The sequence below is a fragment of the Puma concolor genome, chromosome B2, assembly GCF_028749965.1.
Source record: "Puma concolor isolate L17-30 chromosome B2, mPumCon1.1.hap2, whole genome shotgun sequence".
Classification (NCBI taxonomy): Eukaryota; Metazoa; Chordata; class Mammalia; order Carnivora; family Felidae; genus Puma; species Puma concolor.
Window position 1 is genome coordinate 31974082 of NC_141671.1, and position 18462 is coordinate 31992543.

The window sequence follows — 18462 nt, forward strand, 5'->3', positions numbered from 1 at the left end:
CCATTTATAGTTTTTGGAACACTTGAGAAGGATAAATACTAACTCTGCTTTAAATGTCTGGTAGAGTCTCTCCCCGGTATCTCACCGCTGCGTCAGTGCAGTTAGGCATCAGCAAATTAATGAGAGGAGAGAGGAGGCCCCTGCTCTTGGGCACCTGCAGGAACTTACTCCAGTTCCAGACACATGGTAAACACTTTCATCTAACGGAAGATAAGCTGTGAAGTCGGATTTCTGAACCACAAGACACTTGTGTAAAAACTGCATTTCATGCCAGGCGTGAAATGTTCCAAAGCTCAGTTCGCTATCAGCATCCCAGGTGGTGCAATTAATAAAGAGCTAGCGTGGGGCCACTGGCACAAACAAGGCAGCTCCTTAGAACCTGAGCTTCCTATTTGTTCCATTCCTTGGGCAGATAACGCCTGTTAATTAGTCTGGAGGTTTTGTTAGACCATTCTATCTGGTCTCGCTGGATCAATCTCCTCTCCAGATCGCCCTACATGGGGAACTGAAAATAATCCTCGTTTCAATGAAATTATTTTGGCGAGGAGAGAGGGAAGATGGCAGCGTAGGAGGATGCTGGGCTTACCGCGCGTCCTGCTGATCACTTAGATTCCACCTACACCTGCCTAAATAACCCAGAAAACCACCGGAGGATTAGCAGAACGGAGTCTCTGGAGCCAAGTGCAGACGAGAGGCCCATGGAAGAGGGTAGGAAGGACAGCGAGGCGGTGCACGCTCCACGGACTGGCGGGAGGGAGCCTGGGCAGAGGGGCAGCTCCCCGGCCAAGCAGAGCCCCCGAGTCTGGCTGGCAAAAGCAGAGGGGCCTGATGAACTGTGTTCCGACAGCAATCGCAACTTAGCGTCTGGGAGGTCATAAGTTAACAGCTCTGCTCGGAAAGCGGGAAGGCTGGAGGACAAAGGGAGGGAGAGCTGCTGAGCCCCGGAAGACAGAGCTGAGTTTGGCAGGGAACAAAGGCACTCACCAGCGCCATCTCCCCCGCCCATCCCCCAGCCAAAATCCCAAAGGGAACCAGTTCCTGCCAGGGAACTTGCTTGCTCCGCGCAAACACCCAACTCTGTGCTTCTGCGGAGCCAAACCTCCGGCAGCGGATCTGATTCCTTCCTGCTGCCACAGGGCCCCTCCTGAAGTGGATCACCTAAGGAGAAGCGAGCTAAGCCTGCCCCTCCTGCCCCCGTGCACCTTGCCTACCCACCCCAGCTAATACGCCAGATCCCCAGCACCACAAGCCTGGCAGTGTGCAAGTAGCCCACACGGGCCACACCACCCCACAGTGAATCCCGCCCCTAGGAGAGGGGAAGAGAAGGCACACACCACTCTGACTGTGGCCCCAGCGGTGGGCTGGGGGCAGACATCAGGTCGGACTGCGGCTCCGCCCACCAACTCCAGTTATACACCACAGCACAGGGGAAGTGCCCTGCAGGTCCTCACCACTCCAGGGACTATCCAAAATGACCAAGCGGAAGAATTCCCCTCAGAAGAATCTCCAGGAAATAACAACAGCTAATGAACTGATCACAAAGGATTTAAATAATATAACAGAACGTGAATTTAGAATAATAGTCATAAAATTAATCACTGGGCTTGAAAACAGTATAGAGGACAGCAGGGAATCTCTTGTTACAGAGATCAAGGGACTAAGGAACAGTCACGAGGAGCTGAAAAGCGCTTTAAACGAAATGCAAAACAAAATGGAAACGATGACAGCTCAGATTGAAGAGGCAGAGGAGAGAATAGGTGAACTAGAAGATAAAGTTATGGAAAAAGAGGAAGCTGAGAGAAAGAGAGATAAAAAAATCCAGGCGTATGAGGGGAAAATTAGAGAACTAAGTGATACACTAAAAAGAAATAATATACGCATAATTGGTATCCCAGAGGAGGAAGAGAGAGGGAAAGGTGCTGAAGGGGTACTTGAAGAAATAATAGCTGAGAACTTCCCTGAAGTGGGGAAGGAAAAAGGCATTGAAATCCAAGAGGCACAGAGAACTCCCTTCAGACGTAACTTGAATCGATCTTCTGCACGACATATCATAGTGAAACTGGCAAAATACAAGGATAAAGAGAAAATTCTGAAAGCAGCAAAGGGTAAACGTGCCCTCACATATAAAGGGAGACCTATAAGACTCATGACTGATCTCTCTTTTGAAACTTGGCAGGCCAGAAAGAATTGGCACGAGATCTTCAGTGTGCTAAACAGAAAAAAATATGCAGCCGAGAATCCTTTATCCAGCAAGTCTGTCATTTAGAATAGAAGGAGAGCTAAAGGTCTTCCCAAACAAACAAAAACTGAAGGAATTTGTCACCACTAAACCAGCCCTACAAGAGATCCTAAGGGGGACCCTGTGAGACAAAGTACCAGAGACATCACTACAAGCATAAAACATACAGACATCACAATGACTCTAAACCCATATCTTTCTATAATAACACTGAATGTAAATGGATTAAATGTGCCAACCAAAAGACATAGGGTATCAGAATGGATAAAAAAACAAGACCCATCTATTTGCTGTCTACAAGAGACTCATTTTAGACCTGAGGACACCTTTAGATTGAGAGTGAGGGGATGGAGACCTATTTATCATGCTACTGGAAGCCAAAAGAAAGCTGGAGTAGCCATACTTATATCAGACAAACTAGACTTTAAATTAAAGGCTGTAACAAGAGATGAAGAAGGGCATTATATAATAATTACAGGGTCTATCCATCAGGAAGAGCTAACAATTATAAATGTCTATGCGCCGAATACCGGAGCCCCCAAATATATAAAACAATTACTCATAAACATAAGCAACCTTATTGATAAGAATGTGGTAATTGCAGGGGACTTTACACCCCACTTACAGAAATGGATAGATCATCTAGACACACGGTCAATAAAGAAACAAGGGCCCTGAATGATACATTGGATCAGATGGACTTGACAGATATATTTAGAACTCTGCATCCCAAAGCAACAGAATATACTTTCTTCTCGAGTGCACATGGAACATTCTCCAAGATAGATATATACTGGGTCACAAAACAGCCCTTCATAAGTTTACAAGAATTGAAATTATACCATGCATACTTTCAGATTTCTTTCTTGAATTAAATAATAGAAAAATGAACTCACCTGTAGATTTTACAACTTTTCCTAAAATAAAAGACAAGGAGATGAATGTGGTTGGGTTTACCTCTGAGAACACTAAAGATCTTAGTATTGGTTTTTCCTAAGTTCTAAAGTACTATCTGTACTCTAATATATTTGTTTTTTCCTGAGGTCTAATGGTAATCATAGTTACCATTATCATAATGTCTAAATATATGGCAGACATCGTTCCAACTATTTCTTGTCATTTAACTGATTTAATCCTATAGATATGGAACTATTACTACCCCAATTTTCTACAGCAAGAAACTGATCATGGAAAGATTAAATAGTCTAATTTATGACACAATTTTGCACAGTTGATAATTGGTAGTGACCCACATCACCTCTGTTGTTTAGTTCTTATGTTATTTCCACACTGTTAACATGGATTTTCACTTAGGCTTATTTCTTTTGTTATTTCTTTCCACCTTTACATTCAAATCATAATCACAAAATGTACTGATTTTGGCTGCTAGGCCAAATAACCATTCCCAGGACACTGCTGAAATAAACATATTACTCCTTCCCTATACCTTGTGCCCTTCCCCACTGGACTTTTCACTCTCTAAAAATACAGGTCAAAACAGAAGTCTCAAAGTTTTATAAATATAAATAAAAAGAGCAAGTGCAGGAAAGGGTCTTAGAGTATTTGAGAACACTATAAATGAGATTAAAAATACTTACCAGGGGAGGGGTGCCTGGATGGCTCAGCCCGTTAAGCGATTGACCCTTGATTTCAGCTCAGGTCATAATCTCATGCTTCTTGAGATGGAGCCCATGATGGGCTCTGTGACAGAATGGAGCCTGCTTGGGATTCTCTCTCTCCTCCCCTCTACCCCCCTCAAAAATAAATAAATTAAACATTAAAAAAATTACTTACCAGGGGAAGGAGAAGTCATGCCTAAAAATAGCGCAGTGAAAAAATTTACACAATAATAATCCAGTTTAATAACACAATTCCTAGTTATTTTTTTCTAGAGAAACATTACAAATGTTGTTACTTTCTTAAGGTAGAGCACAAACTCCCAAGTCACAGATTTGGGGCAAATGCACTGGAGTTTTAGCATTCTCTGCTTTCCTGTGAGAATAGCTCTAATTCTTTGATTTCTGTCAACATTCAATTACAAACCCCCCCAGGGGATTGGGATGGGACCTTCCATTACAGTTTTTTACTTATCTCTGAGCTTTAAGCTCCCTTTAAGGAAATTACTTACAAATATCAAATATATCCATTCTTCTTACTATTTATCTTTGTCATTTTCCAGCTATATCTTCATTTTTCTTTCTGTCACCGAATAGTTTTGGTATAAAATGTCAATTTAACAATTTAACATTGGTCTGTTAAAGCAATGGAAATTTTACTTTCTGGGAAATCAGTAACAAAATGAGAGAATTTCACATATTATGAAATCTGAGCCTCTGGTCATGTAGAGCTATAGCCTCAGACTTTATGAGAGACTGAAATATATAAGAAATAAATAGGGAAAAAAGTCTTACTTTTAAATTCTGAAATTCTTTCTTTGTGAAGAAAACACAGATATGCAAGTAAGTGTGCATGCAATGTATTTGTATTGGGTTCACTGGATTAACAATCGCTTCTTCTAATATTGTCCTAGGAGGAATATATTAAGTGCCTTTATAAGAAGACACACCAGACTATGCTCTCTCTTTCTCTGCGTTGTGATGACATAGTGAGAAGGCATCATCTGCAAGCAAGGAAGAGGGCCCTTTTTGGAACTCCACTATGCTGGGACCCTGATTTTAGACTTCCTGCCTCTAGAACTATGAGAAAATAAATTTCTGTTGTTTAAATTGCTGAGTCTAGGGTATTTTGCTGTGCAACCCTAGCTGACAAAGATAGGAGGGGTTGGTAGAGGGAGATTATTCTGTCCTTCAATTTCTTCCCCACCTGTTTCTAGAGAAAAATCTTTCTGGAACAGGTACGATTCTCAGTGTATAAAATTGGCTTCCTTTGTCTTCATTCCATTTGTTTTCTTGAATTCTTTTTCATCCCTTCTACATCATTTATATCTCTAAGATGTCGTCTTTCCATGCTAATGTCCAACCTCAAATACATTTTCCAGAATGGAAAGTCTTGTTTGTCAGTGATATAAAAAATTTTAATTGTTTCCCCAGGACAATGTTACTTCATACTATTCTTCCTGTTAAAAATTGTCATTGATATAGGAAAATTTTAAGTAATGGTGGGAAACAGAAAAAAAGAAGTATCAAGATTTTCAAAGACTGGAAATGATAACCCTCAGGTATTAGGAAGATTGGGGAATGTTATAGAGATGAAATAGCCAAGGAACCAATGAATTATAATGTTATTCCTTCTAAAATAGAAACACAAATATTTCAGTGCGATTCATGTATAACATATTAGTTTGTATTGACAGTCTTCCCCTTCATTCAGGCATTCATTTATCCTTCAATGAATATTCATTTATCTTTCAGTGAATATTCATTCAGGATGTTGTGGGCACTGTGCAAGGCACTGAGTGTGTTGCAAGAAACAAAATCAACACTGCCTATGTTCATAGAGATTATAGATCCAGGGCAAGGGTATTAGAAATAGAATCCTTTGAGAAGTACAGTGGTTTTTCCTTTGTTTCATGCAGATTTTGAAGAATGATCAAAGGACACAATCTCCCTTGTTTCATTTTCCTCTCAGCTGCTATGGCAAAGTGAGCAACTTTTCTTTTTCTATGAGTGCAATTCAGAATAAAGTATTTTTCCATTTAATGTTTGAATTGGAAAATAAAACACATATCCTGAAAAGTGCATGAACTGTAAATGTATACATTAACAAGTACAAAATAAACATATATATTAATATCATCTAGGTTAAAAAATATTATTTTGCCCGCATCCTCTCTTCCCACCACTATGTATCATAACTCCTTTCCTCTACCCTGAGGTAACTGTTTTCTTGTTTTTTTTTAATGATATTCTTGCTTTTTAATGTTATCACCTAGTTGCAACCTCTAAGCAATATAGCTTAAGTTTGGCTTATTTAGGAAGTTACATAAATTGAATCATACTGGATATATTCTTTTGTGTTATGCTTCCTATGAGCCACATTATGTCCTTATGATTCATTTGTATTGTTTTATTGCTCTAGAGAGTTTATTGTATGCTTATGCCACAATATTTATTTATTTTATTATTAGTTGACATTGGGATTGTTTTTGGTTTTTGACTATTATGACTAGTGCTGCTCTGCACATTTTTATACGTTTTCCACACATGCATGAATTTCTCTGTAGCATTTTTCTGAATGGAATTACTAGGTTGTTAAATGTATGTATCTTCAACTAGATAATGACAAACCATCCTCCAAAATGGTTATACCAATTTACATTTACTGTTAAAACTGTGGGTTCCCATTACTCCATCTCCTTGCTAGCAGGTTGATCATACTTTAACATTTTTGCCAATCTGGCGAGTAGATACTTACATTTTATTGTAATTTTAAATTGACATTTCCTTGATTATTTATGAAATTAGACACATTTTAATATATTTTTTGGCTATTTTATCAATAAAATTATTGTATATTTTATTATTTTGCAAAGTGTGTGCTATATATCCTATCAATATAATTTGTTAAACACACACACACACACACACACACACACACACATATGAACATGCACACAGAGCCAGCTGTTACCAATTTGCTAGCATGCATTGACCTAAAGCAATTAAGACTCATATCAGAAATGAATAAATATTTTACTTTTCCATATCCCTGCCAAAACTTGACATTATCCAGCTTCTAATTCTTGACTAGTTACTATCTTTAAATGATATCTTAATTTTTTCCCCCTCTTTGGGTGAATTTTTCTTAAGTTATTATTTTTAAGTAGCTTTTGTTTTACATAAGAGTTATAAAGATATTACAGACAGTGGATTTTACCCAGCTTCCCCTAATGCTAACATCTTTTTGTTCTTCTAGACCATAAATTGGTCTTCTTTTTGAAATACCTGTTCAAGAATATTTTTTCTATTGGGCTATCCATCTTCTGGTAATTGATTTGTAGGAATTCTTTATTTTTTAATTTTTTATTTTTTTAAATTTATTTTTAAAAATTTACATCCAAGTTAATTAGCATATAGTGCAATAATGATTTCAGGAATAGAATCCAGTGATTCATCCCCTACATATAACACCCAGTGCTCATCCCAACTAGTCCCTCCTTAATGTCCATCCCCCATTTAGACCAGTCCCCACCCCAAACCCCTCCAGCAACCCTCAGTTTGTTCTCTGTATTTGTCTTAGGTTTTCTCCCCCTCCCAGTTTTTATATTATTTTTGCTTCCCTTCCCTTATGTTCATCTGTTTTGTATCTTAAATTACACATATGAATGAATCATATGATATTTGTCTTTCTCTGACTGACTAATTTCACTTTGCATAATACACTCTAGTTCCAACCATGGTGTTGCAAATGGCAAGATATCATTCTTTTTGATTGCCAAGTAATCTTCCATTGTATATATATACCTCTTCTTTATCCATTCATCATTTGACGGACATTTGGGCTCTTTCCATACTTCTGTCAATAGCTCTGCTATAAACATTGGGGTGCGTGTGCCCTTCAAAACAGCACATCTATGTACTTTGGATAAATACCTAGTAGTGCAATTGCTGGGATGTAGGGTAGTTTTAGCTTTAATATCTTGAGGAAACTCCATATGGTTTTTCAGAGTGGCTGCACCAGTTTGCATTCCAACAGTGCAAAAGGGTTCCCTTTTCTCTATATCCTGACTGGTATCTATTATTTCCTGAGTTGTTAATTTTAGCCATTCTGACCAGTGTGAAGTGGTATCTCATTGTGGTTTTGATTTGTATTTCCCTGATGATGAGTGATGTTGAGCATTTCTTCATGAGTCTGTTAGGCATCTGGATGTCTTCTTTGGAGAAGTGTCTATTCATGTCTTTTTCCCATTTCTTCACTGGATTATGCCAAAAAACTTTGGGCATTGAGTCTGATAAGTTTTTTATAGATTTTGGATACTAACCTTTTATCTGATATGTCATTTGCAAATATCTTCACTCATTCTGTCGGTTGCCTTTTAGTTTTGCTGATTGTTTCCTTCTCTGTGCAGAAGCTTTTTATTTTGATGAGGTCCCAGTAGTTCATTTTTGCTTTTGTTTTCCTTGCCTGCGGAGACGTGTTGGGTAAGAAGTTGCTGTGGCCAAGATCAAAGAGGTTTTTGCCTGCTTTCTCCTCGAGGATTTTGATGGCTTCCTGTCTTACATTGAGGTCTTTCATCCATTTTGAGTTTATTTTTGTGTATGGTGTAAGAAAGTGGTCCAGGGTCATTCTTCTGCATGTCGCTGTCCAGTTTTCCCAGCACCACTTGCTGAAGAGACTGTCTTTATTCCATCGGACATTCTTTCCTGCTTTGTCAAATATTAGTTGGCCATATGTTTGTGGGGACATTTCTCGGTTCTCTATTCTGTTCCATTGATCTAAGTGTCTGTTTTTGTGTCAGTACCATACTGTCTTGATGATAATAGCTTTGTAATACACAATTCCGGAATTATGAGGCCTCCCTCCAGCTTTGGCTTTCTCTTTCAGTATTGCTTTGGCTATTTGGGGTCTTTTCTGGTTCCATACAAATTTTAGGATTGTTTGTTCTAGCTCTGCGAAGAATGCTGGTGTTATTTTGATAGGGACTGCTTTGAATATGTAGATTGCTTTGGGTAGAATTGACATTTTAACAATATTTGTTCTTCCAATCCATGAACATGGAATACTTTACATTTTTTTGTGTCTTCTTCAGTTTCTTTCATGAGATTTCTATAGTTTTAAGTGTATAGATTTTTCATTTCCTTGGTTAGGTTTATTCCTAGGTATTTTATGGGTTTTGGTGCAATTGTAAATGGGATTGATTTCTTGATTTCTCTTTCTGAGGCTTCATTATTGGTGTATAGAAATGCAACTGACTTCTGTGAATTGACTTTATATCCTGTGACTTTACTGAATGCATGGATCAGTTCTAGCAGTTTGTGTGTGTGTGTGTGTGTGTGTGTGTGTGTGTGTGTGTGTGTGTAACTTTTTGGGTTTTTCACATAGAGTATCATGTCATCTGTGAAGAGTGAAAGTTTGACTTCTTCCTTGATGATTTGGGTGCCTTTTATTTTTTTTGTGTGTGTTGTCTGAGTGCTAAGCCTAGGACTTCCGACGCTATGTTGAGTAACAGTGGTGAGAATGGACATTCTTGTTGTGTTCCTGACCTTAGGGGGAAAACTCAGTTTTTCCCCATTGAGGGTGATATTAGTGGTGGGTCTTTCATGTATGGCTCTTATGATCTTGAGGTATGCTCCTTCTATTCCTACTTTCTTGAGGGTTTTTATCAAGAAAGATGCTGTATTTTTTCACATGCTTTTTCTGCATCTTTTGAGAGGAACATGTGGTTCTTGTCCTTTCTTTTATTAATGTAAGGTATCACATTGATTGATTTGTGGATATTGAATGAGCCCTGCATCCCAGGTATAAATCCCACTTGATTGTGGTGAATAATTATTTTAATGTATTGTTGGATCTGGCTGGCTAGTATCTTGTTGAGAATTTTTGCATCCATGTTCATCAAGGAACTTGGTCTTTAGTTACCCTTTTTAGTGGGGTCTTTGTTTTTGGAATCAAGATAATGCTGCCCTCATAGAATGAGTTTGGAAGTTTTCCTTCCATTTCTATTTTTGGGAAAATATTAGAAAGAATAGGTGTTAACTCTTTAAATCTTTGGTAGAATTCCCCTAGAAAGCCACCCAGCTCTGGACTCTTGTTTGTTATGAGACTTGATTACTAATTCAATTTCTTTACTGGTTATGGGTCCGTTCAAATTTTCTATTTCTTCCTATTTCAGTTTTGGCAGTTTATGTGTTTCTAGGAATTTGTCCACTTCTTCCAGATTGCCCAATTTATTGTCATGTAATTGCTCATAATATTCTCTTATTATTGTTTGTATTTCTGCAGTGTTGGTTGTGCTCTCTTCTTTAATTCTTGATTTTATTTGGGTCCTTTCCCTTTTCTTTTTGATCAAACTGGCTAGGGGTTTATCAATTCTGTTAATTCTTTCAAAGAATCAGCTCCTGGTTTCATCGATCTATTCTACTATTTTTTTTTATTTTGAGATCATTGATTTCTGCTCTAATCTTTATTATTTTCCATCTTCTGCTGGTTTGGGGCTTTCTTTGCTATTCCTTTTCCAGCTCTTTAAGGTATAAGGTTAGGTTTTGTGTTTGAGACTTTCTTCCTTCTGTAGGAACACCTCGATTGCTATATACTTCCTTCTTATGGCTGCTTTTGCTGTATTCCAGAGATTTGGGGCTGTCGTGTTATCATTTTCATTGACTTCCGTGTACTTTTTAACTTTCTCTTTAATTTCTTGGTTAACCTATTCATTCCTTAGTAGGGTGTTCTTTAATCTCCAGGTATTCATGGTCTTTCCAAAGTTTTTTTGTGGTTGATTTCGAGTTTCATAGCATTGTGGTCTGAAAATATGCATGGTATGATCTTGATTTTTTGTATTTGTTGAGGGCTGATTTGTGTTCCAGTATGTGATCCAATCTGGAAAATGCTACATGTGCACTCGAGAAGAATGTGTATTCTGCTGCTTTAGGATGAAATGTTCTGAATATATTTGTTAAGTCCATCCAGTCCAGTGTGTCATTCAAAGTCATTGTTTCCTTGTTGATTTTCTGTTTAGCTGATCTGTCCATTGGTGTAGGTGGGGTGTTTAAGTTCCCTATTATTATGGTATTATTATCAATCGGTTTCTGTATATTTGTGATTAATTGCTTTATATATTTGAGTGCTTCACATTAGAGGCGTAAATGTTCAAAATTGTTAGAACTTCTTGGTGGATAGACCCCTTAATTTTGACAAAATGCCTATCATCTCTTGTTAGTTTTTATTTTAAAATCTAATTTGTCTGATGTAAGTATGGCTACTCCAGCTTTCTTTTGCCAACCATTACAATGATAGATGGTTCTCTATCCCCTTACTTTCAGTCTAAAATTGTCTTTAGTCTAAAATGAGTCTCTTGTGAAATGGGTTTCTAAAATCATGTTTTATTATCCATTCTGATACCCTATGTCTTTTGATTGGAGCATTTAGTTAATTGACATTTCTAGTGTGTACTGAAAGATATTAATTTATTGCTATTGTGTTGCCTGTAGAGTTGGAGTTTCTGGTGGTGTTCTCTGGTCCTTTCTAGTCTTTGTTGATTTTGGCTTTTTTCTTTTGTTTCATCTTTTCTCCCCTAAGAGAATCCCCCTTAAAATTTCTTGCAGAGCTGGTTTAGTGGTCATGGACTCCTTTAGTTTTAGTTTGTCTGGGAAACTCTTTATCTGTCCTATTTTAAATGACAGACTTCCTGGATTAAGAATTCTTGGCTGCATATTTTTCCAATTCAGCACACTGAATATATCCTGCCATTGTTTTCTGGCCTGCCAAGTTTCTGTGAATAGGTATGCTGTGAACCTGATCTATCTTCCCTTATATGTTGAGGACTTTTTTCCCTTGTTTTTTTCCATATATCTTTCCTTGTTTGTGTATTTTGTGAATTTGACTATGATATGCCTTGGTGATGGTCAGTCTTCACTGAATCTAATGGGAGTTCTCTGTGCTTCTTGGGTTTTGATATCTGTGTCTTTCCCCAGATTAGGAAAGTTTTCTGCTATAATCTGCTCACGTAAACCTTCTACCATGTTGTCTTTCTCTTCATCTTCTGGGATTCCTATGATTCAGATATTATTCCTTTTTAATAAGTCATTGAGTTCTCTAATTCTTGTATTGTGCTCTTTTGCCTTAGTTTCCCTCTGTTATTCCTGTTTCATTGTTCTTCATAATTTTGTCATCTTTATCACTGATTTGCTGCTCTCCGTCATCCATCCTTGCTGCTGTGGAACCATTCAAAATTGCATCTCGGTTATAGCATTTTTAATTTCATCCTGACTAGATTCTACTTCTTTCATATCCTCTGAAAAGGGTTTTGTGCTTTTTTCAACCCCAGCTAGTATTATTATTGTGATTCTAAGGCGTAGTTCAGACATCTTGCTTATATCTGTGTTGATTAACCTGCTGGTTGTCATTTCTTCCTGTTCTTTCTTTTGGGGTGAATTTCTTCATTTTGTCATTTTGCAGGAAGAAAAAGAACTAATAAAATAAAAATAAAAATTTAAAAAATTAAAAACAACACACAAAAAATCAAATAAAGAAAGCTAGATCCTAGGTGTGTTTTGGTCTGATTGTTGAATGAAACTTGGTAGAATAGAGAAAAAAGGGAAAGAAGAAGAAAAAAAGTAAGAAAAAGTTTAAAATTAAAAAAAATTATACAATAAAATAGAATAAAATGAAATGAAGAAAGTGAAATAGAATAAAAACATTTACAAAAATAAAAAAATACTAAAAAGAAATTTAAAAAATGGAAAATAAAAATAAAATTTTCTCTTTCTGTATCCAAGAAAAAGGAAGGAGGGAAAAAATTTAAACAAAAGCAAAAAAAGAAAGAAAGAAACAAACAAATGAATAGATGGACCAGCAAACAGAATGAAATCCAAAAGAAGTTATATCCAGTTTCCCCTAGAAGTCAAACTATCAAGCACTTTATAGTTCACTAAGTAGGCAGAGAGATGTGTAGTGGTCCTCTAGGGCATGTGCTTGGTGGGTACAGTTGGGCAGGACTTGGTGTGATGGCTTCGTTTTCCACCAGTAAGCTGCTTAGCTTACTGAGGTGGATCAGTGTGGCACATGTGCACTTGCGCATGTTTGTGCATGCACAGGAGAGGTGAAAATGGCTTCACTCAGCTTCCCAGTCTCTGGCACAGGAATTCAGCTCTCACTTACCTGTAATCAAGCACCTCTCTTTGTCTCCCGCTTCCATCCACTCCCTGTTTCTACACTGTGTCCAAGCCATCAGTCTGCTAGGCGTCACCTCTCTCCTGAATTTTATCTCACATAGGGCTGTATTTCCAAAACCATAACTTCTGAGAACTTTGTGGCTTGGACCTGCTCTGACCCTCCGGGGAGGGTCTCACTGAGCAGTGGCTGGGTACTGGCTTGCCCCAGAGAACATTACTGTGATGGTGTTCATGAGATTGCACTGTAGCAGAGGTTCAGAGATTGTGGCCGGGTTCGCCCCAGCAAAAATTCATGTGATTGCACAGTGGCAGCAGTGTGGCAAATCACAACAAATAACTGGCGCCAGGTTTCATCACACCCTGCCATCTTTGTTCCAATACCAGCAAATGTGGCTGTTTTCTGGGGTCCGTTGGGACTTTTGCCAATGGGGGGACCAAATGGCCTCTTCCAAATGTCCTCCAAGCAGGGGAAATCCTTCTCCCCGTGTGGCCCACTGACCCCTCAGACCTCATTGCCTGCTCCTGGGGATTCACCCTTCCTCTCCACTTGAGCACTGCCAGATATTGATCTCCAGAATTTACGACTCTTCAGTCTCCTATTTATAGAGTCATATGGTATTGAAATCCTCTCATTTCTCCCCATCAGTGCTTTTGGTGAACAGATTTCTTGTTCAGTCCTTTGTGAGCGTTTCCACTCTTTTTCTCTCCCGCTACTTTTGGGGGAGTACTTTTTTTGTACTCTCCTGGTGTGCCACACTTTCTCCACTTTTCCCCACAAAAACAGCTCCCCACCCTCTGCGGCTTCTCTCTCCCCCAGTTCACCTCTCCACACTGTGTACCTGCTGAGTTCTGTGGCTTAAGTTATGCAGATTGTGGTGTTAATCCTCAGTACAATGTCCTAGGTGTACAAATTGGTTTGGTGCTGATCTAGCTGCATTCAGGGATGAGAGAAGCCAAGAACTTCATGCTGCTCTACTGTCTTGGCCCTTCCAAATTGTTTTCTTTCTGTGGGAATTCTTCATATACTGATACCAGTCTTAAAATGTTTTTTATTTTTTTTTATGTGTTGTAAATATGCTTTTCTACTTAATGTTGCCTTTTCACTTCGTGGCATTTGATGAACAAATGTTCTTGATTATGAATCCCTCCCACATGTATCACATTATTTTCTTATAGTAAGTAGGTTTTGAGTGTTTTTAAAGAAATCTTTTTGTATTCCAAGTTCATGATGATTATTTCTATATTATTTTCTAAAAACTATTTTTTGTCTTTCATATTTATATGTAATTCACTGGAACTGAAGTTTGATGTGAGGTAGGGATATACTTTCTTCCTTTCTTTTTTTTAAAATTTTTTTTTCAACGTTTTTTTTATTATTTATTTTTGGGACAGAGAGAGACAGAGCATGAACGGGGGAGGGGCAGAGAGAGAGGGAGACACAGAATCGGAAACAGGCTCCAGGCTCTGAGCCATCAGCCCAGAGCCTGACGCGGGGCTCGAACTCACGGACTGCGAGATCGTGACCTGGCTGAAGTCGGACGCTTAACCGACTGCGCCACCCAGGCGCCCCTCTTCCTTTCTTTTCTGTATGGTTATCTACTTGTCACAAAGTCATTTATGAAAAAGACTTTATCCACTGTTCTGCAGGGAAGTTTTGTCATATGTCAACATTTGTGAACATTTACGATTTTGTGAACATGATGTGAACATTTGTGTAATGCATTTCTGAGTTTCTCAAATTTCTTTATCATTCTGTTCATCTTGGTATTTGTTAACATAGCCTTACAGAACGAGTTGGGTCTGTACCCTCTTTTTCTGTTTTCAAGAAAACTCCATGTAGGATTTGAAGTATTTTTTCTTTGAATATTTGGTAGAACTCACCAGAGAAGTCATCTGGTTATGGAGAAAGATTTTTTTGATTACTGATTCCACATCAATTCATATTTTTAATTTTTTTCTTTATTCATTTTCATAAGTTACTCTCCTAGGATTTCAGGGATTATAGTAATAAAGGAATTGGTTTATGGGATTTGTGACAAAGTATGTTACATTTATTTTCTGAAATTCTTAAAATCTGCCCTTTAAAACATATCTACCCAGGTAGATATGTTTGATATTTGGTTTTCTTTCTTTCTTCTTATTTAAAAAATATGTAAGCTCATGTGATCATTTTCCCTAGGTACTCATCATTTTCACTGATTCATATAATTTGTCTCAGTTGGAACAAGTCCAGAGAAGCAGTTTTTAAACTTCTCCTACTGGAAAACTATCCTCAGTTTATTTTTTGCAAACTCTACTTTTTCAGTTTTCTTCCCTACCACTTCTTTTACTGTTTATCAACACCACCACCACCACCATGTTATTACTTTTTTTAATTTCTTTTCTCTATTCTGTTTTTAAATTATTATCTGTTAATCTGAAGGATCATAAGCATATCCAACCTTCTTTTTCCTTCCTCATAATGTTGCCCAGCCTTTCAACAACCTATAGTTACTGTGCATAAGATGTATTTGTTCTTTTCAAAGTTTTATTTAAACTTTATTTTCCTTTATCTCTGCCTAGATTCTGACCCCATCTTATTTCCTTAAATACTTTTGTATATGTTTCTTCTTAGTAAAAAATTCTAATTTATTATTGACAAGTCAGTTGACTTAATTATCAATGTATTCTTTCTGGAAATCAGTGGACTTAAATATCAAAGGTGTTTTTAATAACTCATTAAAATGCTTAGTTTTTGCACAGTTATGAATGAAAATAGCCAGTGTGACTAAAATCCTTTACCACACATTTGCACTTTATAGGTATTAAATAGTAAAATAACTTACCAGTAGGTGGTGCATTTTTTTCTGAAACACAACACAAAAATATGTTTTTAGTTAATCTTTATATATACATCATAATGTCTATCAATAATTTTTTCTAAGATGCACTTTGAAAATGACACTAACAAGGTGCCAAAATATTTGCATCATTTGACTTGAAGCTGTTGACCAGATAAGAGTCCTTGATGTATTAATAGACATACAGTTCAAAGATTGGAAATGACCTTGAGGAACCCAAATGTTGTTTTGTCCCCTGTGTAGTATCTGTACCAAGTGATAAGTCTATGCATGAGATCTAAATGAAGGCATATAATTCCCCTTAGCCATGACTTTCTATCCTTAAATAGAGCTGAGAGATATAAAATTAATATATATACATTTAAAATTCTTCCATTTAAGTTTATGCATATGTTTTATTTATGTTTATGTTTTGCTCTGGCAAAAACTCTTTCATGCTCGACTGTTTTTATTTTTAATTCTTACTTTTCTCTTTTCCTATTCAGTCATTTTACTTCTTCTTCTATTCTTTTTTTTAATGGTTATTTATTTTTGAGAGAGAGAGAGAGTGAATGGAAGAAGGGCAGAGAGAGAGGAAGACACAGAATCTGAAGCAGTCTCCAGGCTCTGAGCTACAAAGTACAGAGCCTGATGCAGGGATCAAACCCACAAACTGTGAGATCATGACCTGAGCTGAAATTGGCCACTCAACCAACTGAGCCACCCAGGTACCCCCATCTTCCTCTCCTATTCTGGCTACACATTATTGGTTTGGAAATTTATTTCTTTTTAGTGGATAGAATATTTTTTTCCAGCTCCTAATCATTTTTGTTGACCAGTGTTTTCTTTTTTAAATAGAAGTATAGTTGACATACAATATTGTATTAGTTTCAAGTGTACAACATAGTGATTCATCAATGATATACATCACAATATGCTCACCATGATAAGTGTAGTTACCATTTACCATTATATAATGTTATTATAACACTATTGACTATATTCCCTATGCTGTACTTTTCATGCTATGTGTATAATTGATATAAAATATCATAGACATTTCATGTAGACAAGTTTAAGTGTTTGGAGATAAGTATACACCAATGAAGGATCATCACAATCAATGCCATAAAATTATCCATCACCTGCAAAAGTTTTCTCCTGCACCTTTTGCTATTTTCTTTTCTTTTCTTTTCTTTTCTTTTCTTTTCTTTTCTTTTCTTTTCTTTTTTTTGCATTCTTTTTAAAATTTTAAATTTTTAAATTTTAATCACCTGGTGCTCCTCATGACAATTGACTCCCTAATCTCCATCACCTATTTTATCCATCTTCCCACCCACCTCCCCTCTGGTAACTATCAGTTTGTTCTCTATAGATATAGATTTCTTGGTTTATCTTGCTCTCACTCTATTTCCTTTTCCTCACTTGTTTCATTTCATAAATTTCACATATGAGTGAAATCATATAGGATTTGTCTTTCTCTGACTTATTTCTCTTAGCATTATACCATCTAGCTCCATCCATGGAGCTAGTTGCAAATGGCAAGATTTCATTCTATGGCTGAATAATATTTGATTGTATATATATGCCACATCTTTATCCATTCACCAATCAATGGATGCTTGGGCTACTTCTTTATTTTGGGTATTGCAAATAATGCTGCTATAAAAAACATACGGTGCACACATCCTTTTGAATTACTGTTTTTTAAATTTAATTTTTACCGTTTTTATTTATATTTGAGAGACAGAGAGAGATGGGGGGAGGGGCAGAGACAGAGGGAGACATAGAATCCAAAGCAGGCTCCAAGCTTTGAACAGTCAGCACAGAGCGCAATGCAGGGCTTGAACTCATGAGCAATGAGATCATGACCTGAGCCTAAGTTGGACACTTAACTGACTGAGCCACCCAGTCACCCCTGAATTAGTGTTTTTGCATTCTTTGCGTAAATACCCAATAGTGCAATTGCTGGATTATAGGGTAGCTGTATTTTTTACTTTTTGAGGAAACTCCATACTGTTTTCCACAGTGGTCGCATGATTTTGCATTCCCACCAACAGTGCAACAGAGCTCCTTTTTCTCCACATCCTTGCCAACACTTGTTGTTTCTTGTGTTGTTGATTTTAGCCATTCGGACCAGTGTGAGGTGATATTTCATTGTAGTTTGTTTTGCATTTCTCTGATTATAAGTGATAATGAGCATCTGTTCATGTGTCTGTTGGCCATCTGTATATCTTCTTTGGAAAAAAGGCCTTCCAGTTTTACCAACATTATTTGTTGAAAAGACTGTCTTTTTCCCATTGGATATTCTTTCCTTCATTGTCAAGATTAAGTGACTATATAATTGTGGGTTTATTTCTGGGCTTTCTGTTCTGTTCTATGGATTTATGTGTCTATTTTTGTGCTAGTGCCATACTGACTTGATTACCACAGGTTTGTAATATAACTTGAAGTTGGGAATTGTGAGGCCTCCAGCCTTGCCCCTTTTTTTCCAGACTACTTTGGGTATTTGGGGTCCTTTATGGTTCCATACAAATTTTAAGATTGTTCTATTTCTGTGAAAAATGTTGGAAAAATGTTGGTATTTTGGTAGGGATTGCATTAAATGTGTACA

General features: G+C 37.3%; 2 long non-coding RNA genes across 2 annotated transcripts in view; one reads left to right on the forward strand and one right to left on the reverse strand.

Moving 5' to 3' along the window:
* The window catches only part of LOC147580866 (uncharacterized), a 278927-nt gene that overhangs the window by 51454 nt on the left and 209011 nt on the right, over nucleotides 1-18462 (forward strand). The gene's annotated exons all lie outside the window — the stretch shown is intronic.
* LOC147580868 (uncharacterized) overlaps nucleotides 3136-18462 on the reverse strand; it is a 32267-nt gene continuing 16940 nt past the window's right edge. Inside the window, exons 3-5 of the long non-coding RNA XR_015250788.1 lie at nucleotides 15855-15875; nucleotides 4034-4054; nucleotides 3136-3156 (exon numbers count right to left, since the gene is read on the reverse strand). This is a non-coding gene — a long non-coding RNA (uncharacterized LOC147580868). The remainder of the gene's footprint in view (nucleotides 3157-4033; nucleotides 4055-15854; nucleotides 15876-18462) is intronic.